Source organism: Peromyscus californicus, unplaced genomic scaffold (assembly GCF_007827085.1).
Source record: "Peromyscus californicus insignis strain IS unplaced genomic scaffold, ASM782708v3 Scaffold_8__1_contigs__length_139910024, whole genome shotgun sequence".
In the NCBI taxonomy this organism is placed as follows: Eukaryota; Metazoa; Chordata; class Mammalia; order Rodentia; family Cricetidae; genus Peromyscus; species Peromyscus californicus.
This window is the reverse complement of record NW_026294606.1, coordinates 28,016,919-28,030,185: the sequence shown is the minus strand read 5'-3', so window position 1 is coordinate 28,030,185 and position 13,267 is coordinate 28,016,919. Positions and strand designations below refer to the sequence as shown.

At 42.7% G+C, this 13,267-nt stretch overlaps 1 long non-coding RNA gene across 1 annotated transcript; it reads left to right on the top strand.

The window, feature by feature from the left end:
- Positions 1 to 2,868: 2,868 nt before the first annotated feature.
- LOC128104034 (uncharacterized) lies at positions 2,869 to 7,600 on the top strand. The gene is made up of 4 exons (XR_008215847.1): positions 2,869 to 4,658; positions 5,648 to 5,713; positions 6,445 to 6,507; positions 6,605 to 7,600. It is a non-coding gene; the product is annotated as an uncharacterized LOC128104034 (long non-coding RNA).
- The last annotated feature ends 5,667 nt before the right edge of the window (positions 7,601 to 13,267 follow it).

Here is a 13,267-nt window from a genome sequence, read left to right as displayed (position 1 = left end):
ACTTCAAGTCTGTACCTCAGCACCTGTACTAGGCAGCTTCTCTAGAGAAAAAGAACCAACGATGTGCATGTGTACAATGAAAGGGGCATCCCTGGAATGCCTGGTGATACACTAAGGGCTGGGTAGTCTAACCGTGATTATTTATACAATGAAGAAAACGAGAATCACAGTCCACAAAGCTAGATGCCCCAGTAGTCCCCTTCTGGTGCTGAGGATTCCTGAAGAACTTTGGGTCCTCAATCTATGTGAAAAGGCCAAAGAATCTGATGTTTAGTGCCAGCAAAGATGGCGGTGGCATCATCATCATCATCATCATCATCACCATCACCACCACCACCACCACCATCATCATCATCATCATCATCATCAAAGACAAGGATAAACACACAGGGCAGCCAAAAGCAGAAAGGCAGTACTGAGCCACTGAGTCTTTCCCCTTCAATCAATCTTTCCTGGAATTTCTCTCACAGACCTGCCCAGAGCCACTGGTCCCTAGATGACTCTAGCCCCTATCAGGTTGACAATCAAGATTCTCTATCACAGTATTTCCAAATTGGTGACAAACGGTTGGGATCTTTTGGTTGAGACCAGGCTCCTGCATCAGCTTCTCCTCTTAACTTAAACGTTTTGGTGTTTATGCCTAGATTTGTTGGAAGAACAGGGATGCAAAAAGGAGGTAGAAAGTCTTGAGAGGTCTCTAGATTAAGGATGGTGGCCCATGTCTATAATCCCAGGGGCAGAAAGACCTTGGGATTGACACTCTGTCTCAAACACAGAAGAAAAACAATCCTGAGGCAGATGCAGATAGTGGATACATTTAGGTGATGCCCACCTCAGGTTCATTTTAAACGTTCTCTCCAAATCCAAAGGGTCCTGTATTGAGCATAGGCAAAAGAACCTCTAAATATGTCACATTTTGTCATATCAATCCCTGTCATGTGGTGCCAAGGGTGCCACAGAAAACAAACAAAAACCTCATTTTGGAGATGTCCAATAAGTCTCAGTATTGTTGACCTATGTGAAAGTCACCCTTGCTGTTCCTTTTTGCCCTGAACATGTCACCCTGAACAGGTTACCTTCCATCCCTCCCCTAAAGCAGCTTCATGGACCAAAGCCATCTTCTCTGATCATAACACTTCCCTGCTTGGTGGGCAAGACAGCTTGAGACTGGCTCCCTTGGACTCCTTTTAGGAATATGTGCTATTCATTAATTCCCAGAATGTTTAGCACAGAGCAGCACTCCCCCCAGGTAGCAGAGATGGGTGGTACAATTCTTCAGTGACCTCAGGCAGCCCTTGTTCCCTACACTTTACCCCGAGGCACCGTAATGAGATTTGTGAAGACCCTGTTTTTATTCTGAAGGGAATCTGAGCCCCACTAGACAGCAGTTTCCTCCTGATCTGAGGAGAGCTAACAAGTGAGGCAGAGAAACAAATGGGCCTGTCCTTGTTAAAGTCGCTGCCTGGTGTTCCCATTAAAACGGACCAATCAGAGAAACCTTCTCACACGTAATTGCCACCAATACATCCATCACGCCACAGCTATTTCTACCAGAGTCCAACCTGCCAATATAATTAAAGGAGGAAAAGAGAACAAATTTATTCATGGGGGTCATCCATCAGGGTCATGTTTACGCTTCTGCTGTTAACCAGTACTGGAGTCTTCTTTCTCAGAGAATTTGCTTGCATCTCAAAGGTACTTGGGAGCTTCCTGCAAGGAATTGACCAGAGGGAAATGTCCAGCAGGTAGATCAAAGTTGGGAGCCCTGAGCTCTGCGAGTAAAACACCTTATCTAAGTAACTTTGCCCGAATCATTTAGCCTCTCTGAGTCTCTTACTTTCCTATCAAACACTGAATTGCACGGAGCAGAAGTTCTCAAGACTGCTTTGTTCTCTTCCTTTATCCCCACCCCCTTCTTCATGGCCTTTTTTTCTTCCCCCAGGAGCACTGAGTAGTATTATAAATAGGACTCTAATTAATGACCTTGCCAAAAACATGGTTAAAGCTGTTCAAACTGAGAGGTTATGGGTGGGCATATATTCTTCCATATAAAGGAAAATGAAATTAATCTTGTTAGAAACAGAACACCTTCTAGAGGAGGCAAAGGGTGCCATGGGAGTGGGAAGGAAGCCATTTTTGTAAGGAGTTCCTGTGGGGTCTGGGACTGACTTTGGAGGAGCCATCAGGGAGACAATAGGCAATGTTCAATCCTTGCTCTTCTGGCTTCTCGCTTTTTGTGGCTGTTGCTTCCAGCTCTGCTGATGATTTAACATCCTCCATCCAGCTCTAGGTGCTGTAGCAAGACAGAGCCTTGGGCCTCAGTATGTCTCCCTCTAGATCATCTCCCAGGGAGGTGCTGGCAAAACTGTATACACCTCACTTCATTTACCAGGTATGCTCTGGTAACACTTAGATGCGTTCCTCCATTCCACACCTTTGCTCTGAGCTTCAGGCCTGCCCATCTTTCTTTCCATGAAGCACCTCCATCAGGTGTCTCAGAACCTCAGATGAAACTTGGCTGAGGTGAGATAGTGCTGTCCTCATGTGTGGTGATACATTGTGCACCTTAATAAAATTTACCTGAAGATCAGAGAGCAGAACAACCACTAGATTAGACATAGAAGCCAGGCAGTAGTGGCACACACCTTTAATCCTAGCACTCGGGAGGCAGAGATCCAGGATCTCTGTGAGTTCAAAGCCACCCTGGACTACATGAGATTGACTCAGTCTAGGAGAGAAAACAGAGCCAGGCAGTGGTGGCACACACCTTTAATACCTATACTGGGAAGCACACATGTTTTTAATCTCAGGAAGTGATGGCTGGGCAGAGAAAACTATATAAGGCGTGAGGAGACAGGAACTAAAGACTTTGGCAGAAGCATCCCTTTCAGCGAGAGGCTTTTTTGGCTGGAGCCTTTCAGGTGAGGACTCAGAGGATTTCAGTCAGAGGATTTGTAGAATTGGTGAGGTGAGATGTGGCAGTGGCTTGTTTCTTTGTCTCTCTGATCTTTCAGCATTTATCCCAATATCTGGTATCGAGTTTTTTTATTGTAAGATCAATCAGCAATTCGTGTAACACCCATGTCTAACTCTGGTCTTGCTGCCCTGTCTGCTGCCTCAGGACATGGAACCTGAATGTAAAAGCCTTCCAGACAAGTGTGCTCGGTGCCTCTCTCTTTCAGTCACCACCAGTCCAGCCATGTGTTCCAGTTTCACAGCTTACGTGTGTGGCTGCCATAGCCTTTGGCTGACCTCCATCATCCTCACTCTCACCCAGTCCTTTCTCCAGACCTGACCATTCAGTGGCTCTGTACTTCACTCTTTCTTGGTCACTGTTTGCTGAAAGCCCTTTCCAAGCTTCAGGAATAAAATTCCACAGTCATCACAAGACTTACCCTTATCCCTGGCTGCCTTAACTCTATTCTTGTGTGACAGACACAATGACTTTTGATGTTGGGTTTTATTTTTTTAATTGCATATATATGTGGTTGTCTTATGTGCAGGTATATGCATATAAGAGCAGGTGCTCACGGAGGCCAAAAGAGGGCAGCAGATCCCTTGGAGCCTGAGTTACAGGAGGTTGTAAGCCACTGATTAGGCTGCTGGAATCAAACTCAGTCCTTTAGAACAGTGCACGATTTTAATTGATTAGTTGTCTCTCCAACTCCTGCTGTTGCTTTTAACTGACACACAATGCATATGTTATAGAGTACAGTGTGATGTTTCAACATATGTATATCATATAACAAGCATGACCATTACCTCAAACTTTTGTCATTCATGTATGGAGACCACATAAACTCCTTTTATTAGCTCCAACATTTTAATTTTGTATGTGGCAATGTTTTTAATTGGCATTTGTTTTTGTACCTCCTCCTCCATTCCCTCTTTCTACCCATCTCCATCCCTCAGATCCAGTGATACTCTGACTCCAGTGGTCTCTCTCTGCTTCCATTTCACATGCATTCTATTACTCTTCTCCTATTAATATCTCTTTCTCCCTTTAATGGTCCTCTTTCTAGTTTCACATCTATAAATCCAGGATCCACAGCTAAGAGAAGATGTGCAATATTCGTAGTCTGTCTTATTTCATGTAGCAAAATAATTTCTAGTTTTGTTAATTCTCTGACAAATGTTATAATTTCATTTTTCTTTATGGCTGAATAAAACCCCTTTGTGTCTATGCCCCAAGTTTCCTTTATTAATTCATCTATTGATGGATGTCTAGGTTGGTTCCACTTCTTAGCTACTGTAAATAGTGCATCAATAAACATGTATATAGAGCCAAGATTTGAAGTCTCCTGGAAGGCACCACACTCTGTCACCTCGGGCCTGTGCAATGATGTCCCTCTCTCTTCCAAACACCCCCCTCACTCCCTTTCTCATTTGTCTGGTTTTTACTCATCTATATGATTCCATCTTAGAAACTACCATGTTTTGTTTTCAAATATACTGTCTACATGGTAACAACTTTGAATTGGGGTACCTCAGTCTGGGTGCATCCATTGGTGTGGGCTGTTATCTGGCAGCTGTCAGGATGCTGTTGCTCATGTTCATTTGTGTCTCTGCCCACATCAGCTGTGGAAGCATTCATCACAACATGCAGAATGCGGCTGGTGGTTTGACTGTGAATCCTGAAGACACAGTGGCTCACTCTCGTACGTCCTGAGAAGTAAACGATTGTGGTGGGGAAGTAAAGGGTGGTGGATCAGACCTATTAAGCAACGTTCTCCAAGCCAAAGTCAGAAAGAGGTTATTCGGGCATAATTGCACATTTGGCTTACAACACAGTCCCAATGGCTTTCAGTTCTTTTATGGACTCTTTTCAGAAATATCGCATCACAGTGCTCTTAATGGTGAAGAAAATGATATCGTGTGGAAAAAGCATCAACATTAACCATTCTGTGATGAAAATAATAGAAGCACTCAGTATAAAGAGATTCTAGGAATTCCTTAAGAACCTATCTATGCTCTCTGACCCCATTCCCAGCACATCACCCAGATCTTCTTTCTCCTACAGACTTCCACCACCCTATCCCTTTGTCTCAGCTGCCAACTCACAAAGGCATTACCAGCAAAGACAAGACCAAATGGCAGCACCTAAAATTACAAGCATCCCAAACCCTGATGCCTAGGTTCCAAGGTAAAAACACAACCAATAACAGCCAGGACAATCTGTCCTCACTACAGCCCAGCAACGCTACTATATAGTAGGCCTGGAAAAATGCAATATAGCTGAAGCACAAAGAATTCAAAATAGCTATTATGAATATAATAGGTTCTTAAAAAGGATATGAATAAATCTATTAATGAAATCTATAAAAATATTAAAAAATCTATAAAATATAAACAAAAAGTAGAATGAAATGAAGAAAACAGAACTTGTACAGCCACTGTGGAAATCAATGTGACAGTTCCTCAGAAAGGTGGTAATCAACATACTTCAAGATCCAGGTGTATCTTGGGCATATATCCAGAGAATAACTTATCTTACTACAGGGGGACTTACTTAACCATGCTCATTCTGCTTTATAATACCCAGAACTAGAAATAATCTAGATTTCTGTAAATAGCTAAAGAAAATGTGCTACATTTACACAATGGAATACCACTCAATCATTAATAAATGATTCTATGAAATTTACAGGTAAATGGATGGTGCTAGAAAATATCATCCTGAATGGGATAACCCAGACCCAGAAAGACAAATTTGGTAGGTGTTCACTTATATCTGTGTGTTAACTGTTAAGTCTTGGTTAAATAAGCTACAATTCATGTAACCACAAGTGTTAGGTATAGAGTAGGGGACTAAGGGGGAGGGATAGATCTCCCCAGGAAGGAGAAATAGAATAGACAGCTATGGATGAATGAGGAGGGGGTAGGAATGGAATGGGAGGATTAAACAGGGAGGGGAGGAAAGAGGGGAGATAAGAGAGGGGGATACAGCATAAAAGCTAAAACTAAGAACCATTTGGGGGGTTGTATGAAATCTGAATACAGTAGAAGCTTCTTAAAGTATATATGTGTATGAAGGTGATCTAAAGGAAATCACCAAATAATGGAGGAGACAGAGCCTCAGCTGGACATCTCTTTTTATCAAATGAATCTTCCAGTACTGAGAATGGGTTCCATCTAATCAAGTTGTTGGCCAAAGGGGTCCAATGGGAATCCCCCAAACAATCCAGGCTATGGCCAAGGCTGTTGGTTGCTCACTACAAACTGATAGTAAGGTCCTATTACTGAAGACAACACCTACACAACTCATTGAACACAAAGACTAGTGTTCATGGTACTCGAAAGTACTCTGCATGCTACCAAAGGAGAAAGGTAAACACCAGCCCAGCTACAAAGCCTTTACAATGGGGAGCTACCTACAAGACACACTGGTGCAATGGTGGCATAAAGTTTTCGGGAGTAACCAACCACTATCTGATTTGATTTAAGGCCCAGTCTAAGAGATGGAATCCATACTTGACACTGCTTGGGTGGCCAAGAACCTGAGACCAGGTAGGCCATTGACCTAGGGGAAAACCGAAGTACTCCTGGTCTAATAAAGCACTGTAGCAATAAAATGACTCCTAACAACATTCTGCTATACTCATAGATCCGTGGTGCCTTGCTCAACCATCATCAGAGAAGCTTCCTCCTGCAGCAGATGGAGACAAATACAGAAACTGACAGCCAGACAGTGTGCAGAAAGTGAGAGACCTTGGAATACTCAGCCCTAAATGGAGTCTCCATCAAATGCCTCCCCATAGGGCTCAAAGAACTCTGTGGAAGAAGAAGCAGAAAGAGTGCAAAAGTCAGAGGGGATGGAGGACAGCAAGAAAAAGAAAACAAGACTTTCTAAACACAACAGGACTGATGCACATAATGAAATGATGGAGACTTAGGCAACATACACAGGGACTGACTGCTTGTGTCTATACTAGAAGAGGTCCTAGAGCTGCGAGAAGTAGACACATACCTCCATCCCTAACGCAACAACTACCTCCAACTGGTAACTGCTTGCAAAGGGATAGTTTAGTTTTCTCTAATAGAGTTTTACTGGGTATACAAATCACACTGAGGGCAGGCCTCATTCCCAGCAATAGACAGACAACACAAAATGAATTCAGTGGCTGGCATCTCATAATGCTGTGTCTGGACCTTCCCCCCTGCCCTGCCCCTTCAGGTCCTTTGAGTATATATCATGGCTTCTGATTTGGTGTTTTTATGGGATGCCCCCCACTGTGTGGCTGTGTGTGTGTGTGTGTGTGTGTGTGTGTGTGTGTGTGTGTGTGTGTGTGTGTGATTGTATTTATTGTGTTTCTTATTTGGCTCTTATTTCTGTTTGATTTGTTCTATTCTGATTTTTTTGTTTTATCTAATTTTAATTTATTATTCTTCTGTAGATGTTCATTTTCTATGGAGAGACAGATAGGGTATGGATCGAATGGTGGAAGAAAGGAGAGGAACTGGGAGGAATTGGGGAAGGTGAAACCATAATCAGAATACACTGCATGAAAAAAATCTATTTTCAATAAAAGAAAAAAAAAGAACTGAAGAACTGATCTCCCACCCTAAGATTTCTCCCAGTTGTGCATACAATGATATTTAATAAAAATCCAAGTCAAATAAAGCAAATGGGATATTCTGAGTTCTAAAAAGACAATGTGTCATATTTAGTTGGAGGGAATTTTTCCTTTTGTAGTAGTACATACAATGATGGTGTGTGTTTCAGGTGATGACGTCTTAGAATCGGTGGAACAGCTCTCAAGAACAACTTTTGCTGGTGCCCCAAATCAAACTGGGCCATTACTTGAAAAACTTTCTCATAATCCAGTAGCTCATTAGATCACAAATAGGTATAAGAAATCCTAATTGTCCAGTTAGCTAGTTACTGTCTGCAAGACAGTAAGTGCGGTGTAACATGGATTGTATCCTATTCATTGCTTTCCCCCACAGAGCTAGAATGCAGACATTGTTCAAGAGATACTTGTTTGGATTTGAGGCATAGCTTAGTAGCAGAGTACTTTAGCAAGCAGAAGGTCCTGAATTCAATTCCCAGCATTGCAGAAAAAGAAGAGAGCACTTTGTTTAGATGAATGGATGAGTCTGATTATAGCTGACCTCGTGACCTCTGGGTAGCTCAGAAATAGACAGCTCTAGAGGAATTCTAACTTCACCTCAGCCAAGATGTGCAGATGTGCAGTAAGCTGGTAGTGGAGGACCAAGGGTCAGGAGAAGCCTTCAGCTGCCAAGAAACAGTTAAACTTCGGCCTGAGCAAGGAGCCTCTGCAACACCAATCTTCTGCATTGGAATGCAGCACTCAACTCCTGGTGTTACTGCAACAGTAATGGCTGTGTGCTATGTGACCACCATTCCCTCTTCCATACTGAACACCACATTCTTGAATTTCGACTCTCAGGTAGGCTTATCTCCCTGGTCAAATAAACCCTTTCCTCCCGAACTTGCTTTTTGGTCATGGTGTTTTGTTGCATCAACAGAAACCTTAACTAAGACAAACACCATCTAAGTCATCCTTGTTTTAATGAGGACTGCCGGTGTGATTATGGGGGAGTTTGGCCTGCTAACCTCTTCCTTATGTCCCCCCCAACCCCAGGACTCTGTGATCTTTGTTTATATTAGTTTGGCCTTAGAACCTTCTAACTGAAATACTCTGTGTCCTGTGAGAACCCCAAAGATCCAGCAAGTTATCTTTTACAGAATGTTTAGGGACCCTGAAGGTCTATTAACATTACAAATGTTCCAGGAAGTAAGTCCTTGGGTATTCATTGCTATAGAAGCCCAAAGTGGCCCCCATTTCCTTGCTTGATAGCTTATTAAAAAGTTGGGAATTTTCTACTGGGGTGAGAAAGACAACTTTTACTTGTTTCGTGGGTGGTTTTGAAAAGCCTTGGAGACTCATTCCTAACACAGGTCTATTCGAACGTGTCAAAGGCATTTACCATTCACCCACACATGCAGGGAAGGCAGGAGACAGAATATAGAAGAAATTAGAGCCTCCAGGGTGGAAGGAAGATTTTTTTCCCTCCTGGCAGTAAGGAGGTCTGCACACAGCACCTGGGGTGATGCAAGGCAAGAGCCCTGCAGCCTCACTTACTCCACCCACTCATTGAGGGGAATGCGGAACATCCCAGATGCTCAGACATCCCAGTTTATAACCAAAAAAACATCCTTAATTCAAAGGACTCAGCAACCCTGTATACTTTCTACAGGGCAATCAGCCACTAGTTGTCTGAAGTCTGTCTTGTAGAGAATTTCAAAGTCTTCCTCCCAAAGCAAAAAGATGGTTAAATAACCGGGCAATGACATAGGAGGTCACTTGTCTCCAAGCACCCACTGGGAGTTTAGACTCAGGACAGGTGAGATGTCCAGGTTCTGCTAAGGACATTGACACACAAGCCCATGCATTTTCAGCTGATATGCCAGGATCATGAACACTGATGTCTGGAATCAGCTCTTTTGGGTCTTAAATTCTTCTCATTGCTGGTGACTCTTTGGAAAATGTCCTCAAATTTTACATGTAATGGTAAGTTCCAGTGATGATCCGTGGCAGCCCTTCCCACAACCAGCACTTCACTGGTCTGAATTCTGTTCTAGTTTTATTGCCTCAAACTCCACTCATGACTCCAGACTCCAGAGATGTTGACAGTGTCTCCATCTCCCTGGAACTGGCATTTTAATTCAGCTTTGCTTCCTGCATCCACTCTCTCTCCTCTCCCCACTCCTTCCATCTTCTTCCGCCCCCCCCCCTCTCTCTCACTCTTTATCCATGGACATCCCCTGCTACCTGTAAATGTCGATGATTCTCTCCTTTGACTTTGATTGTATAGAACACCATCCTCTACCTTCACTGTCCTGCTTCTAGCTGGAGTGTCCATTTGGGTTATAAATGTGCCAGTGTGTGTGTGTGTGGGGGGCAGAAGAATGGAAGGCAGGGGCTCCCTGCATACCAGAATAACAAAGGCAGAATTCTTTCCTTCTCCCTCTTCCTCTTATATCCATTTGCTTTCTTTTAATTAGATGAAGAAGAAGCCCAGAAATGAGACCATAAATACTGAGATTACATAAACTAGGTCTCACCCTAACTCTGGCAGTGGACACCTGCTGGGTTTTAAAATAAGGCAGCCTGGATTTTGGTAAGCTTTCCATACCAGTACACGTATAGGCTGAGAAGAAGTCTCATCCCCAAAGGGCAATTTATTGAAACAAACAAACAAAATAAAACAAAACTCCAAGTGTCTAAGAAGGAGTTATGATAAAAGTGCTTTTAAAATCACAACTATATCATGCCCTGACATTTATAATGAAACTGAGATCCAGCCTTAGAGTCCTCAGGAGCACGAGATGGGTCTAAACAACTAGATTAAGACTCTTCTACTAGAAGTGTGCCTCACCTGGGAGGAGTCTGGGGCTTCCCATAGCAATGTGCTTCAGGGGCTGCTGGAATGGCTCATGGTTTGTTCACAAGTGGAAGCCCAATACACACATGCAATTCCTCCAAAGAATAAAAATGATTGCCTCCATTTCCAACCAGGCAGAATGCTAACCTTGACTTGTTTGCTTTCCTCCGCCCTTAGAATTATGTTGACCTAGTCTTTCACTTTGTGATTAAGAGGCATTTAGTGAGCAGTCAAGGTACACCATCCTATAATTGTCCTTGTTCTTGACTCCACCTTGAAATATTTGGATACTGAGTTGAAACATTTTGGAAAATTAGTTAAAAGATGGCTTAAAATTTTTTGCAACTTGAAGAAACCACAAAAGGTCATCAGAGGAGGACCGTAGCCTTCCCCAACCTCCTCAGCACACACATGCTCAGTAGGACTGCCTGCGGATAACTTTAGAAGGCAGAAAACAACTTACAACATAGACAGGAAGAAAATGGCTGTATAATTTTGCTTTAAAGAAACGAGTCTCATTTAGGAACTATTTAATATAAATTGGAGATGGGTAGATAGCCTTTTTCAGACATGTGGGTATCTCGTCTGAATTATACCGAGTTTCAGAGGCCACAGCAAAGGTTGGGTGGTAAGATGGGTGGACAGAGGCCAGGATATGCTTTTCAGGTTACAAAATGGCCCCCGTTGGCTTTTTGTGCTGACACGGAGAGCAGTGTTCTCTTCTATGAGGATAGATGTGGTGAGTCTTGGAAGAGATGGAGGGGTGAGGTAGATCAATTTCACTTCTCTTGGCAGAGAGGGAGCTGCACACAGAGAAGAATTGCAGGTCTGAGGGAGAGGCCATTATTCACACAAATACGGTCAAACATGAAGAAACCAAAGTGCTCCACAGGGCCAGGCCAGCAGCAATTGTGGTAGAGACCCAACCCGGGGGCTGAACTGTGGAGTGCGCCCAGATTTCCCCAAGGCACTTCTGGGTCCCAACCAGACACCACAAATCTGCAAACCCAAATCAGGATTAGCCAGATACCTTCCCATTTCAAGAAAATCCAGAAAACTAAAATTTGATTTGAAATCTCATTTATTTAAAAAATTGGCAGCACACCTAAGGTCTCTTATAAATGTTTTGAAGGTGTGGCTATAGTTTCTATATCAGTGATTCTCAACCTGATATCCTGCATATCAGATACCTACATTACGATTCATAACAGTGGCAAAATTACAATTATGAAGCAGCGATGGAAATAATTTTATGATTGGGGGTTACCATAGCATGAGGAGCTGTATTAAAGGGTCTCAGCATTCGGAAGGTTGAGAACCACTGCTCTATATGAAATGTCCCCTTGTGTGATGAATACTTAGTTTCCAGATGGTGGCACTGTTTGGGGAGGTTCTGGAAACTTGAGGAATGAGGCTTATAAACACTGTCCCCTGTTCCTGGTTCCCGCGTCTCTCTCTCTCTCTCTCTCTGCTTCCTGTCCTCTGTGACTTGAAGACCCTCTCTGACATGATGCCCTGATCAAGTTTGGGATCAAACAACCATGACCTTAGCCTTCTGAAACTGGGAGCCAAAGTAATTCTTTCCTTCTTAAATTGTTCTCTGGGTAATTTGCTCACAGTGATGGTAAAATGAACCAAACCATCTCTGAGGCTGACAGATTATAACTGCATGGAAACTTTCATGAGGTAATGGGGGAAGTTGATGTTGGCTTGTTTTCAAATGAGATCTCATACTGTACCTACCTCAGGCTAGCGTGGAATTCAGTATGTATCCTCAGTATGTGTGGCTCAAACACATGGCAAACCTTCTGCTTCAGCCTCCTGAGTGCTAGGATTGCAGGTGTGAACTGCTGTGCCCAGCTGGGAATGGTGTCCTTATCACAGAGAAAAGGAAGACATTGTAAATGCAGGGAACTGGCAAGAACAGAGGGGAGAAATCTTTTCTAATACTCTTAAGGGTCTTAGTTACTTATTTCTGTGTCAAACCATCATGACCATTTGGTGACTTATAAAAGAAATCATTTAACTGGGCTTATGGTTTCACAGGATTACTGTCCATGCTGGTGAAGTAAAGGTGCAGGGAAGGAGCACCTACGAGATCACATCTTGATCCACAAGTAATAGGGAATGGGGACGACACAAAAAAACCTCAAAGCTCTTTCCCCCATTGATACACCTCCTCCAATAAAGCCACACCTCCTAATCCTTGCCCCAAAGTTCCACCAATTGGGAACCAAGTATTTAAACATCTGACCCTATGGGGGCCATTCTCATTCAAACTACCATAGCCCTAATACTAGTGCCAACTCTGAGAGTCAGAAATTCATCTCAAAAGGTTCTAACCTCCAATCTGGAAGTTAAAACCAGAGTTATATTAAATAGTTATTAATAACAAATGAAACCAAATACAGAATTACTTCTTCCATAGCAAGAAGTTAAATATTTATATTGCTAACTGAATCAGGAGTTATACTTTGGTAGAAAACTCATAAATGATTGAATTATGTGTTTTATGGTTGACCTTTCTATAATTTGCACAATTAACCATTTGGTCTACATGCTCATAAATCAAGTATCACTGCTTACCTGGAAGCAGCTATGGAGACTTGGATATAGCAGACAGAAAGAAATAATAAGTCCTCCTGGGGAAATTTTCTAACCTCTAACTTATTGATGAGGGTTTTCGGTGGGATTAAATTTATTCCATACTCTGTTGAATTTAGTAGTGCTTGATCTCAGAACAATTGTGCTTTAGATAATGTTTGGTTCCTCTGACTGACTTCACAGCCCATAATAATGTGCCCTATAGGAAAACATAGGGAAAAGCATCCACAAATATTATTTTCCATTTGGTCTT